At 36.1% G+C, this 20,076-nt stretch overlaps 1 protein-coding gene and 1 pseudogene across 1 annotated transcript in view; one reads left to right on the top strand and one right to left on the bottom strand.

Annotated features, from left to right (window-relative positions):
- The window catches only part of EPHA6 (EPH receptor A6), a 1,087,270-nt gene that overhangs the window by 957,728 nt on the left and 109,466 nt on the right, over positions 1 to 20,076 (bottom strand). The window lies entirely within an intron of this gene.
- LOC133747758 (60S ribosome subunit biogenesis protein NIP7 homolog) lies at positions 18,256 to 18,654 on the top strand (annotated as a pseudogene).

The following is a 20,076-nucleotide window of genomic DNA, read 5'->3' as shown; positions in this document are numbered from 1 at the left end:
GCTCATCCACGTGGCTGGTTCCTGGTGCTCGGTATGAACCCCCATTCACTTCTCTCTCCTAAATAAAGCTCTCACTCTCCTATGCATCTTTCTTATTAAATAAAAGCTTAAAACGTACCATGCTGCCTTGTTTATCTGTGCCAGTATTTAGAATTCTCCTCTAAATATTAGGCAAGAACCCTCTTGGGCTTATTAATATCGGGGATTTAGTAATAAGCCCGTGGTGAAATCGTAAGGCACCCCAAATTCCGGTAGCACCTGTGGCATCCCGGCTAGCATTTCTATGGAACTTTAAGTGGCCACGTTTAAGTGTGAATTTTTGGGGGTCTTGTCCGATATCAACTTGAGTAGGCTGGTGTCAGGGCTTTGAGCTGCCCTCCCTCACTGCGCCCCCTGCGGAAGGAGTGTCCTGTCGCTCCACTCCACCTTTGGACTCGCCTCCAAAGGTCAGCGCTGATGCAGAGGCAGTTCACCTTTAAGCCTGAATGTAAACAAACAAGATGGCTGCTTCCCGCCTGCTGCAGCTCTGATTTGGGGGAAGGTGGAGGCACCAAGGGATCCTGGTGTGTTTAGTCCCTCAATTCATCCCCCTGAATCGCATACTCTTTCCACAGGCGCTACTCACTCTGTTCCGTTTTTGATTTCCTCCCCTGCTCAGTCGTGTGTGTCTCACTGTCTGTCCCAGGTTGGGTTGGGGGAGGGGCAGCGGTGGCTGCTCAGTGGTGCTGGGTGGATGCCCTGTTCACCTCAGCTTCCAGCGCTGGTGTGTAGACTCCCCTGCTGGTGTCCTGTGCTTCAGGCGTCTGTGTCCTCCTCGCAGGTCCACACTGTTTCCCCAGTTTCAGAAGAGTTTCCCTTTCCTTGAAACTACAAATTCTCACCCCTCCTTGAACCTTCCCTTCCTGGACCATCAATGTGCTCCCTCCCTATTCTGCCATCTTGATCCTCGACATATTCTTCTAAAATAACAATATCTTAAATCAATATATACAATAATTCCTTAATGTCACATCAATGTTTAATATTCTCCAGTGTCTCTACTTAGTAGGTAATCAGGACACAAGTAAAGTTTATACATGATGATAAGATGGCTTTCCTCATTTACTGTTTGTTTCTTTAAGTCTATAGGTTCCCCATTACATTTTCAGTTAGATTTAATAAAGTTTTTTTTTTTTTACCTAGAATATAACTATTTTTAAATTTACATTTCTATATATTGTGAAAAATCCCTTAACTAACCATAGCCACAATCAAGCTATAGAATGTTTTTTAAAGATTTATTTATTTATTTGAAAGTCAGAGTTACACAGAGAGAGGAGAGGCAGAGAGAGAGAGAGAGAGAGAGAGACAGACAGACAGACAGACAGAGGTCCTCCATCCGCTGGTTCACTCCCCAAATAGCTGCAATGGCCAGAGCTGCGGCAATCCAAAGCCAGGAGCCAGGAGCTTTTTCTGGGTCTTCCACACAGGTGCAGGGGCCCAAGGACTTGGGCCATCTTCTGCTTTCCCAGGCCACAGCAGAGAGCTGGATCAGAAGTGGAGTAGCTGGGTCTCGAACTGGTGCCCATATGGGATGCCGGCACTTCAGGCCAGGGCATTAACCCGCTGCACCACAGCACCGGCCCCCAAGCTATAGAATATTTCCATCACTCCAAAGGAAATTCATGTGTGCCTAACAGTGAATCCCTTCCCCACTTCACCCCCTGTCCAACTACTAATCTTATAGCTGACCCCTATAGTTTCTCCTTTTCCAGAATCTGAAATGAATGAAATCATGTAACATGTGAACCTTATTTCTTTCACTTAAGCACACAGCATTTGAGACCCACATAAAACAATACTGTTTCTTTTCATTGCTGAAAAGTACTTCACTATATATAATTCCCTATCTGATGGGCTTATGGCCAGTTAGGAATGTTAAATATACATGAAGTTACTATAAACTTTTCTGCACATGTTATTTTTCATTAATATAAAGAGAACAGATTTCATCTATATCATAGATACAATTCCATATAAATCTATGCTTTCATTTCTCCAGGAAAAATACATACAACCAGGATAACTAGATTGGGAAATGTTTGTTTTTAAGAAACTGTAAAACTTGATTCCAAAATGGCTATGAAATTTTAAATTTCCAATAACACAATGTCTGGTTTTCTTGTTGCTTTACATAACAGGTCCAGTACTGCAGTTTTTAAAAATCATTCTAGGGGCTGGCACTGTGGCATACTGGGAAAAGTTGACGCCTACAGTGCCAGCATCCCATATGGGATCCAGCTCTCTGCTATGGCCTGGGAAAGCAGTAGAAGATGGTGCAAGTCCTCGGGCCCCTGTACCAGCATGGGAGACCCAGAAGCAGCACCTGGCTCCTGGCCTTGGATCAACCCAGCTCCAGCTGTTGAGGCGATTTGGGGAGTGAACTAGGGGACAGAAGACCTTTCACTTTCTCTCTGTCTCTATCTCTCTGTAACTCTAATAAACAAGTAAATCTTTAAAAGAAAAAAGCATTCTAACAGGTATACAATATTATCTACTTTTTGTTTTAATATGCATTTGCCTTAATGACTAACCAACTATCCTTTTCACTACTTAAATTTATTTATTGAAGGAAAAAAACTAGGTGGTTTTGTACTACATCCTAGATTTTCCTGATTATGGAGTATTACTGAATCTGCTTCCCTATTTCCTGTATTTCCTTTGCTTTGGTGATTATATGTAGTGACTTGATCAGACCTAGTTTCCATTTCGTTTTTCTTTTTGTGTAAGACAAAACTGATAGTTCTTCATGATCCTTATACCAGAAAACAGGGAAGAAGGCATTGTCTACTATGGACATGTTAAAAACCATCAGCAACCAATTTGCAACTTCCACTAGCAAAAAAAATAATAATTTGACCATATACACAGTGATTGACTACAAGAGACTGCAGCACTTTAAATGTGTTTAAATCTAGGAATTCATAGTGATAAAAAACTGTAGCGATTGTAAATTTTTAAAGATTGTTAGAAAAGTACTATGGTTAAAGCTTGTAAATAAACTGAAAAAAATATTTTTTCTTTATATAAGCTACTGCTGAATAACCAAATCGTTAATGGACAGACATTTCTCTTAAAGAAATACTCCAGTTAATAATGAAGAAGGAATGATCAAATTAGGCTACACCATTTGCTACTACTAATGAATTAATATATTTTGCTAACGGTTTTCCATGGCTGCTAACGTCACAAAAAGGAATAAAAGGAAACATAACTGGCTACAGTTTTTTTAAAGTTTAATTCACTCCACATTAACAAACAATTCTAACAAGCACAGAAGTAACAGAAGTAATAGAAAGTACAATAGGATAATACAAACACACAGTAAGACTTCTGGGTTCATTCCGTGTTATAGAATTAACCACACATATTACAGAAAAGATTGAAAACATATTATTATAACAAATAGTCAAAGACATAGCCTAGCGTGAGTCGACCTCCATCAAAAATGATGCAGTAACTAACTGGATCAGCAAGTTCATGACTAACTGACTACTTCAGAAGAAACAGATGGTCACTGATGTGCTCCACCCTGGGAAGGCAACTGTGCCAAAGACAGAAATACGTGGGAAAAACTAGCCAAAACCTACAAGATGACTCCTGAAGTCATCTTCTTATTTGGATTCAGAACTCATTTTGGTGGTGGCAAGACAACGGGCTTTGGCATGATTTATGATTCCTTGGATATGCTAAGAAAAATGAACCCAAATATAGACTTGCAAGACATGACTTGTATAAGACAAATAAGATCTCAAGGAAACAGCAAAAAGAGCATAAGGACAGGATGAAGAAGGTCAGGGGAACTGCCAAGGCCAATGTTGGTGCTGGCAAAAAAGCAGAAGTAAAGATTTTGCAGTGACTTTATCTACAGTGATTGTGTGATTTTTTAATGGGAATTAAGAAATAGCAAAAACTTAAAAAAAAAAAAAAACCCTAATCTTATCATCCATTAAAAATTCTTTTTATTTTTGGTGTATAGTATCCAAAATAATTCAGAAGTATGTAATAACCATAATACACATTTCTGTACCCAAAAAATTAATATTATTTATCTAGAAAATTTATATTTTTAAATATTCATTACTGCCCTCAAAAGTTGGAAAAATGACAATACTAACTCTAAGTCACCATAGTAGAGACCTTTAATACACTTTCTTCTTCAAGTAATCTCCAAATTGTCCTAGAAATATTTCTTTCCCCTTCTAAACATATCCTTATTTAATCACTCTTCTTGTTAATGATCTAACAAGTTATGTGAATAAAAGGATCTAAATTGCATTAATGGTGGCGCAGTGGGCTAAGTTGCCACCTGTGACGCCAGCATCACATAGACCAGTGCCAGGACTTGACCTGATAGTCTCAGCTTCTCCACTTCCAATCCATCTCTCTGCTAGGAAAGCAGCAGGTGATGGCCCAAGTACTTGGGCCTCTGCCACCCACATGGGAGACTGGAATGGAGTTCCAGTCTTCCAGCTTCAGCCTAGTCTACCACCAATCATTGCCACCATTTGGGTAGAGAATCAGCAGATAAAGAATCAGTCTCTCTCTCTCTGCCTTTTGAAAGAAAATAATTCTTTAAAAAATCCTTTAACATTACTGCTGTTTAATGGTTCAAGATCATAATTTCATTTTTTTAAAAGATTTTATTTATTTATTTGACAGGCAAGTTACAGAGAAAAGGATAGGGGTCTTCTATCTGCTGGCTCACTGCCCAAATGGCTGCAATGGCCAAAGTTGAGCTGATGCGAAGCCAGGAACCAGAAGCTTCTTCTGAGTCTCCCACGTAGGTGCAGGGGCTCAAACACTTGGGTTATCCTTTACTGCTTTCCCAGGCCATAGCAGAGAAATAGATCAGAAGAGGAGCAGCCAGGACACAAACTGTCACCCATATGGGATGCTGGTGCCATAGGCAGAGGGTTAGCTTACTATGCCACAAGCCAGATCCCATATTTTCATTCTAATCTGCTTTACTGAATTATCATTGATATATACCAACACATATTGTATACAATTTGATGAGCTTCAACACATACATACACCCATAAACCTCACCATAATCAAGATAGTAAATATATTCACCACTTCCCTCCTGCCCATTTGTGTCTTGATTTTTGTTTTGAGGGGATGCTTTTCTGCATGGGATATAAACACCTAACAAGAGAACTGGGGTAACTAACAGAGTACCTAAGATATAATGTACTGTAGTGAAAAGACATTTTGAGATTTGATGATTATTTACAACCCTTGTCTCTGTTGTTGAGAACTGGTATTTTTTTCCTTCATATTATTTATTGAATTGTTTACTTAGTATAGAGATAAACTTATGAATATAAAGTGTACTAAAAATAGAGCTTTGTAAAAATTAAGAGGAGGAATAGGAGAGAAAGGAGAAAGAAGGGTTTTGAGCATGGGCTGGAGAGCGGTAAGATGGGAAGTATCACTATGTTCCTAATTCTGTATATATGAAATACATGAAACTTGTATAACTCAAATAAAATTTTTTGAAAAAGTACAAAAAAAAAAGAACTACTCTCTCAAAAAAAAAATTTAAGTGCAAAACACAGTACTGCTAACTACAAGCACTAGGCTGGAGAACAGATCTCTAGAATTTACTCATCGAACATAACTGTAACTTTTAGCCAGTGAACAAACAGCTCACTATTTCCTCCACAACCCTCTGCTCCTATCCCTGGCAATCAACATTTTAGTCTCTGTGTCTCAGTCTATTTGAGATACCTCATTCAAATGAACTTATGTAGTACATTTCCTTCTGTGACTTGCTTCTTTCACTCAGCATAATGTCATTGAGTTCATGTATGTTGTGCATTTTCTTCACTTTGAAGGACGAACAATATTCCATTGTATATACAGATGATAATTTCTTCATCCATTTATCTGTGGATGGACATTCAAGTTGTTTCAATATCTTGGCTTTCATGAATAAGTGAAGAGCATAGATATCCTCAACATGTAGCTTTCAAAATTTTTGGATACATACTAAAAATGAAATTTCCAGACCATATAATAGTTCTATTTTTTTAGGAACTTCTACATTATTTTCCATAATGGCTATACCAATTTACATTCCCTCAAATGGCACAGGTCGCTTTTCTATATATTCTCACCAATACCAACTATCTTGACTTTTAATAACAGCAATCCTAGCAGGTATGAGCTGATACATCACTGTGGTTTTGACTTGTATTTACCTGGTAATTAGTGATGTTGAACATATTTTTATATTTTAGCCATTTGTAAGTCTTCTTTGGGGGAAGTCTATTCAGGTCATTTGCCCATTTTCATTCAGTAGTTTTTCTGTGCTATTGAGTTAAATGAGTTCCTTATATATTTTGGATAGTAACTACATTTTTAAAAATATGTCATTTGTAGATGAGAAAACTGAGGTTAACATAAGTTAAGTAATTTTCTTTGCCATCACAAAGTGATAGATTTGGATTCCAAATACAGAGACTGATTCTCAAGTGCCCAACTCTAACCCTTTAAAAAAAATCTTTATCTACCATCCCACTCCTGGAAATAAACTCAAAGAAAATGAAACCAGCACATGAAAGTTATCTGTACTCCCATGTTTATGGCAGCTCAATTCACAATAGCTAAGATATGGAACCAAACTACATGTCCATCATCTGATGACTAGATCAAGGAAATGTGGTAAATATACATGACATAATACTGCTCAGACATGAAAAAGAATGAAATCCTGTCTTTTGAAACAAAATAGATGCAACTAAAGACCACTATGCTTAGTGAAATAAGCCAGACCCAAAAAGACAAAAATGTTTTCTCTGATTTGTGATAGCTAATATACAGAGTATAAAAAGAAAGACTGAATGCATAAAAGCAAAATTGACATCTTGTGATCTGGTTGTTGTTTATAACCCTTGTCTGTATTCCAACAGAACAGTGGTCTATTTTTATATATATAGTGGAACATTAAGCCTGTGATTATAAAGTAAATTGAAAATACGTTACTGAAAAATTTAAAGAAAAAAGGAAGGAAGGAAGGAGAGGAGAGTAAGAAGTATCATTATATTCTTAGAATTGTATCTATGAAATACGTGCAATCTTTTCTCTTCATATTAATGACTAGAATCTTAAAATAAAAAATCACATGCAAAACTGCTTTATTTGCATTCTTTTTGTTTTTGTCAATGTATAAAAATTATAATTTCTTTATTAATGTTAAATTATAATTTTGACACTATTCTCAACAAAGATTTTAATGGAAAATTTAATACTACCATCAGCAAATTATGAGATTCACATCAAAGGGTTTACTGCAGCACAATGTTAAAAAATCCTTAATAGTATTTAAGTCCATTGGCAGGTATTTTCTTTTCATAAATTACCTAGAGAAATTATGGCTAATTATGTAATGGATGTATTATTCTAAAATATATTCAGGCTGCTTTGGTTTTGACACTCATATTCATTTCAAAACAAAAATGGGAAATATATATGTTCCTACAACAGTGTAGATGTTTAGAAATTATTTTTCTGTTTCCTAACAGCTTCCAGAAACCAGATTCATTGTAATGGCTTATTTTAATTAAATTGCAATCATGTCTTTTATAAATATTTGAGAACAAATTTCAAATTTGCATTTCAGACAAAGAAAGATACATTGATATAAAATAAAATACGATTTCTGAGATTTACATATCACTTTATGCTGTAAATTTTCTAATTTTATCATTTGCTTCATACAAAGACCCCCACAAATTCAAATTTTCTAGATAGACTAATTACATAGAACCTAGCAAGGTGAGAGCTCCTCCTGCTGGCTTTAAACAAGTTATCCAGTCTTTACAAGAGTGGAAAATATTGTAAAGCCAGTATGAAGAAAAAAACATTATATCAACATTAATTTTAGTAAAAAGATAACACTTTTTATTTTACAATTTAACAACAATGTTTTAGTAATGTAAACATACTTACTTAAATAGTAAAAATTAAAATACAATTATTCATGTCATAATAATTGAGAAATTAGGTAGATCACAAAACCAGGCTAATGGCATAAAAATGAAGTAAAAATATGTATCTTGTTTAATAAGCAACATAATGCATAAATTATATTTATAAAATAAAAATTCTATTAAGTTAAAATATTTCAGCATATTGTATTTCCCTCTAAAAATCATTTAATTTATTAGTGGTTTTTTATTCAACATTTTAGAATTGACAGAAAAAATTTACTGTCTTGTAAAAGACAACATCAAATAATAATGGCAAGTTTGATAGTACTGATTAAATATGAAAGTACTGAGTACCTGAGATAAAAAGCTTAATGTTAGTTTCTTGCCTCTGGATAATTTATCAAGTCTTCACCTATATACTTTTTTTAAACTTTTATTTAGCAAATATTAATTTCCAAAGTACAGCTTATGGATTACAATGGCTTTCCTCCCCCCATAACTTCCCTCCCACCTGCAACCATCCCAACTCCCACTCCCTCTCCCATTCCATTCACATCAAGATTCATTTTCAATTCTCTTTATATACAGAAGATCAATTTAGTATATATTAAGTAAAGCTTTCAACAGTTTGTACCCACACAGAACATAAAGTGAAAAATACTGTTTCAATACTAGTTATAGCATTAATTCACATTGGACAACACATTAAGGACAGATCCCACATGAGGAGTAAGTACACAGTGACTCCTGTTGTTGACTTAACAATTTGACACCCTTGTTTATGGTGTCAGTAATCTCCCTAGGCTCTTGTCATGAGTTGCCAGGGCTATGGAAGCCTTTTGAGTTCACTGACTTCAATCTTATTTAGACAAGGTCAGAGTCAAAGTGGAGATTCACTCCTCCCTTCAGAGAAAGGTACTTCCTTCTTTGATGGCCCATTCTTTCTACTGGGATCTCACTTGCAGAGATCTTTCATTTAGGTTTTTTTTTTTTTTTGGCCAGAGTGTCTTGACTTTCCATGCCTAAAATACTCTCATGGGCTCTTCAGCCAGATCTGAATGCCTTAAGGGCTGATTCTGAGGCCAGAGTGCTGATTAGGACATCTGCCATTCTATGAGTCTACTATGTATCCCACCTATACACTTTTCCGTAAATTTAAAAGATATTAGTATCAAAATAATTAGTATACCTATTTATAATAAACATTATTCAAAAATTTCAGTGGAAATATTATGAGAAAGCAATGTGTTTTATTTCAAATTTTTGCACTAAAATATACTATTTTGAATAATTAAACAAGAAAGAGGTAAACAAACTAAGTAGTAATTCTTCTTTAAAAATTTATTTTTATTTGAAAGACAGACAGATGGACTGCAGGTTCTCTCCCCAATTGCCTGCAACAGTCAGCACTGAGCCAGGTTGAAAACAAGACCTCCCAGTAAAATGTGATCTCCCAAGTGGATGGCTGGGACCCAAGTATTTGAGCTAACACCTGTTGCCTCCAGGATATGCATTAGGAAGAAGCTGGATCAATAGCAGATTAGCAAGGACTTGAATTAGGGCCCTTCTGGGATCCTATAGAGGAGTGCAAGCATCTTAATTGGTGCCTTAATCTGCTGTGCATAGCAACTCCATCCCCTCATTCTTTCAGAACAATTTTATTCTAAGAATTCAAGATAAGGTTGGGAATTGTGGTACAGCATGTTAAATCACCACTTGGGAAGCCTCAAGCCTTTATCAAATTGTTGGTTCAAGTTCTGGCTCCTGCACTTCCAATCCAGCTCCCTGCTAATGTGCCTAGGAAAGCAGTGAAAGATGAATGAAGTACTTGAGTTCCTGCCACTCACATGGGAGAAGTGAATGGAGCTGCTGGCTCTTGGCTTCAGCTGGTGCAGCCCCAGTTGGGTAGTCAACCAGGATAGAAGATATATATATATATCTCTCTCTTCCCCCCCCTCTCCCTCTTCATCTTCCTCTCCCCCTATCTCTTCTCTGTGACTGCGACTGCCTTTCAAATAAATAAATAAATCTTATAAAAAGTTCAAAATAATGGCAAGAAAATTGAAGCCTAACATTTTTCACTATTTTTGAAAGTTCACACAATCATATACACAGGTCTACAAACTTTCTCTAACACACTTAATGCAAAACAAAGCAAACATTTTTTTTATGTGTTTTTTTTCTTTTTTTTTTATTAAACTTTTATTTAATGAATATAAATTTCCAAAGTATAGCTTATGGGTTACAATGGCTTCCCCCCTCCCATAACTTCCCTCCCGCCCGCAACCCTCCCCTTTCCCGCTCCCTTTCCCCTTCCATTCATGTAAAGATTCATTTTCAATTCTCTTTGTATACAGAAGATCAGTTTAGTATATATTAGGTAAAGATTTCAACATTTTGCCCATATAGCAACATAAAGTGAAAAAACTACATTGGATTACTAATTATAGCATTAAATAGCAATGTACAGCACATTAAAGACAGAGATCCTACATAATTTTTTTTCAAATTAATTAATTTTCTATGCCATTTCCATTTTAACACCAGGTTGTTTTTTTTTCATTTCCAATTCTCTTTATATACAGAAGATCACTTCAGAATTGATAGCTCTGATAGGTCTAAGAGTCAAAGAGATCACACAAACAAGACAAGTATCTGCTAATACTAACTGATAGAATCAAAAAGGGAGAGAAAGATCCAACATGGGAAGTGGGATACACAGCAGACTCATAGAATGGCAGATGTCCTAAACAACACTCTGGCCTCAGAATCAGCCCTCGAGGCATTCGGATCTGGCGGAAGAGCCCATGAGAGTATAGCAAACATTTGTTTTACTTGAACCATTCCATTTAGAGCCTTTAAAGCATAGCAAAGTCAGTTCATAAGTTACTTAGAAACAACAAAGCAGTAAAGGCTTATGATAGTACTATGAGCCACTAACTGTAACACACTATATCATCTCTATAACTCTAAAAAAAACAAGAAAACAAAGGAAATACTTGCCACATCATGACCACATAGGGCTAGAGAATACCTCAAGTTATAGTCAGATAAACAAATACACACTTTCACACGTTGAATTTTAGAAATTATTCTATTTGAGTGTCATACTATTTAGTTGTTTCAAACTGACATTCAGGTAATCAAGTCAATTCAGTTTTGACAAAATTGTATTTTTCTGATTGGCTAAAATGTTGTTCTAGTACTAGTGGTTGAACTCTGTAATTAACACACAATTATTCATAGGTGTTTAAATTTTAACTGAAAAGTGATCCCTGTTAAATTTAAGAGTGGAAAAAGAGAGGAAGGAAATGTACAATTTGGGACATGCACAATCAGACTTGCCCCAAATGATGGAGTTAGAAATGTTCCAGGGGACTCCAATACAATCCCATCAAGGTGGCATGTACCAATGGCATCTCACTAGTCCATGTGATCAATTTCAGTTCACAATCGATGGCTCTGATAGGTCAAAGAATCATAGGGATCACACAAACAAGACAAGTGTCTGCTAATACTAACTGATAGAATCAAAAAGGGAGAGAACGATCCAACATGGGAAGTGGGATACACAGCAGACTCATAGAATGGCAGATGTCCTAAACAACACTCTGGCCTCAGAATCAGCCCTTAAGGCATTCAGATCTGGCTGAAGAGCCCATGAGAGTATTGTAGGCATTGAAAGCCAAGATACCATGGAAAAGAAAAAAAAAAAAAAAAAGAAGAAGACCTAAGTGAAAGATCTCTGTGAGTGAGATCCCAGTGGAAAGAACGGGGCCATCAAAGAAGGAGGTACCTTTCTCTGAAGGGAGGAGAGAACTTCCACTTTGACTATGACCCTATCGGAATAAGATCAAAGTCAGTGAACTCTAAAGGCTTACATAGCCCTGGCAACTCATGACTAGAGCCTAGGGAGATTACTGACGCCATGAACAGGAGTGTCAAATTGTTAAGTCAGCAACAGGAGTCACTGTGTACTTACATCCCATGTGGGATCTGTCCTTAATGTGTTGTCCAATGTGAAGTGATGCTATAACTAGTACTGAAACAGTATTTTTACACTTTGTGTTTCTGCGTGGGTACAAACTGATGAGATCTTTACTAATTATATACTGAATCGATCTGTATATAAAGATAATTGGAAATGAAAAAAAAAACCTGGTGTTAATTGGAAATGGCATAGAAAATTAATTTTAAAAAAAGCAAAATTTTTGACTTCTAAATCAGAATACCACTATGTGTATCCACCATGACACAGAATTGAAATCAGTATTTAATTAAAAAAAAATCTAACAAAAATTGCTTTAAATAATTATAGGATTATTAGTGTTTACCTCTGCCATGTCTTTCTCTGCAACAGTATTATTTGTAAGGCAACATCTTCCAAAGAGGATCATCCCTTCTTAAAAATAATGAAACTACTTTTATCTAGAAACTAAGATCAATATTTGTTTATTAGGTGTGCTTACAGAATTTTGTGTGGTTATTCTTGTTGCTTGTTTCTTTTTTTTAATATATGTTATCTTATTAATTGAACTATGCCAGAATGTTTGGTGATCCAAATCAGAAATAAGATAATATAAACATATGAAGTTCAGTACCTTTCTCAAATTAGAGAATAAACTCAAATCTAGAATTTTTGAACTCATATCCTTCAGTTTTCTTCTCTAGCAGCGAATGATCTTTTTCAAAAAACATGTCTCAGTGCTGTCTGGAAAACAGATCACTCTTTGTAAGCTCTCATAGAAAAACAAGTTATAAAAACCCAAAATGATTTTCCTTAACTATTACATTAAGAAGAAAAGAAGGGGCAAAAAATTCAAGCTATTTAATATTCCACTTAATGAACCTACTTTGAAGATAATTCAAATGAACAAGTTTGCTATGATTTAGTAGAAAAGTTACATTATAGAGCAAGAACTGCTACTGAATATTATCCAAACATGAATGGTTAATAATTGATTAAAATATAACTAGCACTTCCCCATTTCACTCTATCCAAGAATTTCTAGCTTTTTATCCAGCTTGACACAGCTTTTTTTGCTTCTGCTTTACAGTCCTTCCTAAAACATGCCATTATCAGGGCTTACCATAGAGGCCAAAGCAGAACCCAAACATGGGTCTGATCTATCAGAAGAATATAAAACTATAGGTTCACTCCTGAGCTTCTGATCAAGGTCATCAAGACTTATTAATAAGTCACCTCAGACTCTGTGCTTTCCCATCAAGTTGTCCAGTTATCTTGAAAGTTAAAAAATAAAAGCAAATTTAGCATTTTCTTAATTAGTAAGATTACATAATTCTTCCATTTACATCTTTAGCATTTGACCAACAAATAAATAAGGATCTCCATGTTGACCATGATTATTTAAAACTGTTTGGATTGTATTGAGTTTAAACAGACATAAAGCAGTATTTGACTCTGGTCTTAGATTTCCACACTTGTAATATCTTTAATAAACATATTGAGTTTCTGATTTTTCACACAGTGCGTCCTATTTAGCCCAAATCATTGAATTGACTCCCAACCCCTGCCCATTACTTCTACATCATCAAAGACGCTTCCTATCTTTCTAGGTGTTTTTGTACTTACATTCCCCACTAGTCAGTTTTTGGACACTTCTCATTTTTTTGGTTGGAAGAATACTATGAAACTGAAGGCCAAAAAATACACTTAATCATTGTTTTTGTAGCTATGGCTACAAAAAAAGAGCCTATGACAATTGAATTCAAAGTCTTATCAACAATATAATGTCCAGTTCAATGCAACACCTTGCTTATGTATTGACATGGGTCTAAAAATACTACTACTGGAATCTTCACTTCAAAAAAAAAAAAAGCAATAGTTCTTTGTAGTCAGAAGGAAAAATAACTTACTTGAATGTAGGAAAAAATATTTGAGTAAAATTCAGTCTTTTGAAAATAGAAGAAACAATTTTATAACAGTTTTTTATTCTCCTCTATTACATATAGAGAAATAATAGGAAAAAATATAACTTCCCTCACTCAGGCATATGGAGATAAAAATGTTACTTAATTTACCTTATATATTTTATGTTATTTCAATAGCTACTGGGTCTCTGCTATATTAAAAACTTTATATTAGGCACTGTAGGATTAGACAGACTACAAAATACAATGTCTAGCTTCAAGGAGTATTGGTTGTCATTTTATCACTAGCATGAGGAGGATTTTTGTGTCAACTCACATGTCAAAGTATATTCAAACATGCAAATAGCAAAACAGATTAAAATGCCCTTATTTAGAAGGTGCAGGCAGGGAAATGGTACAGCTATTTAGCAGACTATGTAGAATTAAATTGCTATTCTAAAGGGGCAGACATTCAATATCATATCAACATCACCATCAAAATTGTCAGTAATTGGACCACTTATCTCAGTGTCTATGGAAGTGCCAAGAACTGGATAAATTGCAGAAATGCATCCCAGTAAGTCATCAGGAATCAAAGTAATAATTCTCTACCTATAAAATAGTCTCCAAAATAATCCCAAATATAAGGCATGTCTGTTAAATTTGTCAGGGAAAGAGACTCTTTTAAATAGGGAGATTACACATGAATTAAACATTATCAGAAGCAAACATTTTTCTAATCCAAGCTTCAGTCATTAGAAGAAGAAATTGCCAGGTTAAAAAAATCTTAGCTATGTTGTCATAATTTTGAAATACAGACTAAACAACTTTGAAAGAGTTCATACACTGAAATCATGGCTAAATTAATATATCACAATTATTAATATTCTTTAAATAAAAATTAGTTCTGGGATAAGCATTTAACCTAGTGGTTAACATGCCAGTTATGATGTATACATCTTAACCTGACTCCAACTTCCTACTAATGCAGGCGCTAAGAGGCAACATGATACCTCCAGTGATTGGGTTCCTATAACCCATGTGTGAGACTTGGATTTAGTTCCCACCTCTTATTTTTGGCCTAGGCAAATGCAGGCATTTGGGGAATAAACCAGTAAATGGGGAGTTTGACCTGTCTCCTCGTCTCTCAAACATAAATTTTAAAAGGCAACAGAACATGAGTTGCTCACTTACAAGTGGGGTGTGTGTGAGTGTGTGTGTGTGTGTGTGTACGCACGCTGAATAAAATGAATGAAATCAATAAGGTCGATGAAAAGGAGCATGAGCAAGATGCTTAGATCTTGGAAAAAATATCCTAAACTAACTACTTAAAACATGAGTGCAGAATAAGTAGGAAGGCAAGCACCAGATGAAATTTACAGGGCCACTGTACTAAGTTTGTGACCTCTCTGAGAAATAGTTAATGAGCAAACCATTCTGTAGTAAAAATAAAATCAAAGTAGTTCTTTGTTTTAAGCACAGAATGGGTTGTTAGAGGCATAAATCTTTTGTACATTTTGGAGTCCTCCTCCATGTTCTAACCTGGTCTCAAACCATTCAGCATCAAATGCCATCACGAAGCTCATTCACAATTCGAAACTTATATGCATTTATTCCTGTCTTTGTGCAAAGCATTCAAGTTATACCATATTATTTGCTGCCCTACTGAAATCATTCATTATATGGAGAAGTAATTTAACTAAAATATCACACAAATGTGCGCATGAATACTAATTTCCCCTTATTCCTTTTGCATTACTTATTTATTTATCCATGTTAAAATTTGAATTGGAAATAGTAACTTTGAATTGTTTTACAGCATATCTAAAATTGCTACAAACAAACGATTTTCAAGTAAATATATTCAAAGAGATTCTTAAAATTCCAACTTCTATCCTGCCCCAGGAAATTATCCTCTGTTTAGATTTTATTTTCCCAAATCTGCTTCCTGGGTTCCATACTTCCCTGTAGTATTGGATGCATACATACTCTTGGCCAACTCCCAGTTTTTACAGTCTATCATTGTTCAGAGTTGCTCTGCCCTAAACCAAGTCATTCTCTTAAGGCTTAGAACCCACCATAACCTGTTGAGCATGTCCCAAATTGTACATCTCCTCCCTCTCTTATTCACACTCATATTTAACAGGGATCACTTTTCAGTTAAATTTAAACACCTAAGAATAACTGTGTGTTAATTAGAGAGCTCAACCAATAGTATTAGCTAGAACAAAAAAAATGCTAAAAGGGAAAGAGTATTAAATTGTACATCAACAGTCAGGGCAAGGGCTGATCAAGTCACTGTTTCTCATAGTGTCCATTTCACTTCAACAGGTTTCCTTTTTGGTGCTTGGTTAGTTGTCACCGATCAGGGAGACCATATGATATTTGTCCCTTTGGGACTGGATTAATTCACTCAGCATAACCTGGCTCTCAAAAAACTGTGATATGCTCAGCCAACCCACTATGGTAGCATGTTTTAATATATAAAACTAAGAATAACAGGTAGTGGGGCAGGCATTTTGGCACAGAGGGTTAAGTTGCTGCTTCAGATGCCCACACCCCATGCTGGAGTGCTGGTTCGAGTTCCAGATCCCCTGCTTCTGATCCAGCTTATTGCTAATGTGACTTGGAGGGCAACGGATGATAGCCCAAGTAGGTGGGTCCCTCTCTCCCATGTGGGAAATCTAGACAGAGTTCTAATACCTTGGCTTCTGCCTGGCCCAGAATCTCTGTCAACAGGCATTTGGGAAACAAGCCAGCAAATGGAAGATACATATTCTCATTAATTCATCTCTCTCTCTCTCTCTCTCTCTCTCTCTCTCTTTTTCCCCTTACTTCCCTATCTCCTTATCTCCCTCCTCCCATCCTGCCATTCAAATAAATAAATAAATAAATCCTTTCAAAAAGTTTACTTGTGTCATGGGTCATGACTGTCTCTTTACCCACTGAGTTTCTCTTGTTAATTGAACACTTGAGCATTCTCCAACAGAGATATAAGGACAATGCTTTTTCTTTTTTTGCATCTCCTATTCTCTGTTCAGTTATTTCAGAAATATTGTCCACATTCCCAGTCTCTTACATCTCTACAAAAGGTGAATCCAAAGTAGCAATTCTGAAGATTCTTCTCTAAAGCAGCTAAGTAAAATCTATTGATGTACACTTAGATTTCACAGTCAACTGCTCACAAAACATGGTTATCAGGTCATGAATCCTGAAAAGCTATTCATACAATAAAACACATTCCAGGAAGATGCTACAAAAGAATACTTTAAATAATAATGTACTTTTCTAACCCTTAGCATAACTTGAACATCTTTGCCCAAAGAAGGTATGTTGTCCTCTGAATGACCACATTGAATTGAACCAAGCAGTTTGTAAGTAATGTTGCCTGTAGAACAGAATAGTCTATAACTACAGAAATGGGCATGAAAATGTGGAGACTTACATGAACTAGTATGTCAACCAACTGCCATATTATTTACAAATTAAAATTTAAGCACTATTATTTGATAAAAAGTCATAAGAATTATATACAGCAACTTCCCACTGGAAAGTACTGAGGAAGTGTCAGAGTAAATGTGATGCCAGACTTAGAGGCAACATGGACTGCAAGACAGCTGATCTTTTCCAGCATATTTCTGTACTGAAGGGGAGTCAGGAAAAGGAATGTTTCATAAATGAAACATTTAAAAATGTGACCCATGCCAAGAGCAGCATGGCTTCAGTATATAAAAGAGAATGACAGACTGAAGCTTTACTATTGGCATGAAAAATTTAAAAAGAAACACGTTATTATCCTTACCCTGTAGGGAAAGTATGTCATTAAGTACCATGGCCAAATTGTTTATTGCTGGGATCCTGTGCAATAAAGTAAATGTGACAGAAATGATAATGGCATTTTAACATTTAGGCAAAAGGCGAAAGTTTCAATCAACTTAGGTTTTTACCAGTATAATTAAACATAAGAAAGATGATTAGTTTTCTTAACTTACTGATTACCCAAGACATGGACTATGGTAAGAAATGTATAATGTTGAGACACTCTTATGGTGAAGTCATTAGGAACCAAATTTTGTCCTTCGCTTACATAGCAGAGAAGTTTAATTTGAATTCTTCCAAACAGGAGTGACCATATTTTAGGAGACACGTTCATGCTAATCAGGCATACAGGAGACTAATTTATAAATGAGAAGGATGATTTATTCACTGATAATTTGTCTCCTTAGGGAATCCCCTTCCCCGAAGGTAAATTTATTCAAAACACTAAATTATAAACCAAAGGTTTCTCGGAGAATGCTAAATTACTGGAAAGGAATGACCTTGTTTTACTTTTAGAAAAGTCCTCTAGGACTTCCATTTCCGGTTACTGCAGCACGAAGATCTGGAGCTACAGCCCGGTGGAAAAATGCGGCCTTTGACTGAAGAGGAGACCAGAGTCATGTTTGAGAAGATGGCCAAATACATTGGGGAGAACCTTAGCTGCTCGTCGACTGGCCCTACGGCACCGACTGTTTCAGGCTACAGAATGACCGCGGGTACTACATGAGTGAAAAGATCCTGAACTGGCAGCCAGTATCTCTAGGGACAAGCTGGTATCACTGGGGACCTGTTTCAGGAAGTACACCAAGACCCACAAGTTCCAGTTGCACATCACGACACCTGATTACCTGGCACTGTATGCCAAAGGTTTTGGTATGGCAGAAATGTCTACACAAGACTGCAGGGAAGTAGACCCATGGCCATTGTGGTATTTCATCAAGCAGACATTGGAGAATATGTGCGGCATGAAAAAACATTAACTTAAAAAGTCATCGCAAGGACAGACGGCTCTGTGGAAAGGCCTAGCTTTGTTTCCTTTGTGTGTGGTCTACTGTCATACTGAATTTTGTCAGCACTGTGACCTCGTCAGGGACTTCTTAGTTTAATACCGCATCATTGACAGATGGCAGCTGGACTCTTAATGTACACAGTGGCTCAAAAATGAGGTTTCAGATCTTTGTATTTGTGACTCAAGTACCTCTTTACATATTTGAATTGGAGGGCTTCTTGTTTTGAGTTACAGGTTCTACACTGTCAGAACTGAGGACAAAAATAGCTTGTTACTGTTATCTGTGATAATACTTTGTCTTCTAAACTCATAAAAACATAGTGGGTTTTCTGTTATTTATTAATATCAAGAAAGATACTGCCATATCAGAGTAGTAGGCCTCATAAGGAATTTCTCAAATGGAATTTGACTAAGATAATAAGAACAGTTTATGCAGATATTTTTCTATACAGTAAGTGCTGTGAGGTGTAAAACAAAACTTGGATTCAACCAGTTCTGCCGCCTATCACCTATATGGCCTTGGAAGAGTCATTCAACTTTAACATGCTTCATTTTTTTCTGTTTAAAAAAGAAAAACTAAAACAACTTTAACGACCTACTTAAGAATCATTTTCAAAGTTAGAAATCATGGTTTGAAAGCTTCTAGCCACTGCCTGGAAAATGATAAATCTTGAATAAGTGTTATTTTTATATTGATATATATTTCTTTTAGTAGGCACAGATGTCTTACATTTTGAATACAAGTTGTTTTTTCGTTTTTTTTTTTTTTTCTTTAATCTTGAATGATCCCAGGCATTTTTTGGTCACTTTGAGTCATAAAATATAATTTCTCTTACAAACCTTTTTGCCTACTTGGCTGGACTGGACTGGACCAAAAGCACTGGAGACTGAAATAATTTAGATTCTTCACTTTTCACATGTTTCTTATTTTGTGAAAATATATTTTAAAAATTGGTAACACTGGGCCAGTGCTATGATGTAGCAGGTAAAGCCATGGCCTACAGTGCCAGCATCCCATATGGGTGCCAGTTCGAGTCTTGGCTGATCCACTTCTGATCCAGCTCTCTGCTGTGGCCTGGGAAAGCAGTGGAGGATGGCCCAAATCTTTGGGCCCCTGCACCCATGTGGGAGACCGAGAAGCTCCAAGCTCCAAGCTCCTGGCTTCAGACTGGCGCAGCTCTGGCCATTGTGACCATTTGGGAAGTGAACCAGCAGGTGACGACCTCTCCCTCTTTCTTTCTCTCTCTCTCTGCCTCTATCTCTATAACTCTGCCTTTCAAATGAATAAATAATTTTTTTAAAAAAACAGTAGTTCTAAAAGAAGGACAATAACATTTTACAGATTTTTAAGATGTGTATTTTAAGACAATTTTTAAATGAATATACCCATTTTTAACT

This window comes from Lepus europaeus, chromosome 2 (genome assembly GCF_033115175.1).
Source record: "Lepus europaeus isolate LE1 chromosome 2, mLepTim1.pri, whole genome shotgun sequence".
Lineage (NCBI taxonomy): Eukaryota > Metazoa > Chordata > Mammalia > Lagomorpha > Leporidae > Lepus > Lepus europaeus.
This window is presented reverse-complemented; position numbering and strand designations above follow the sequence as displayed.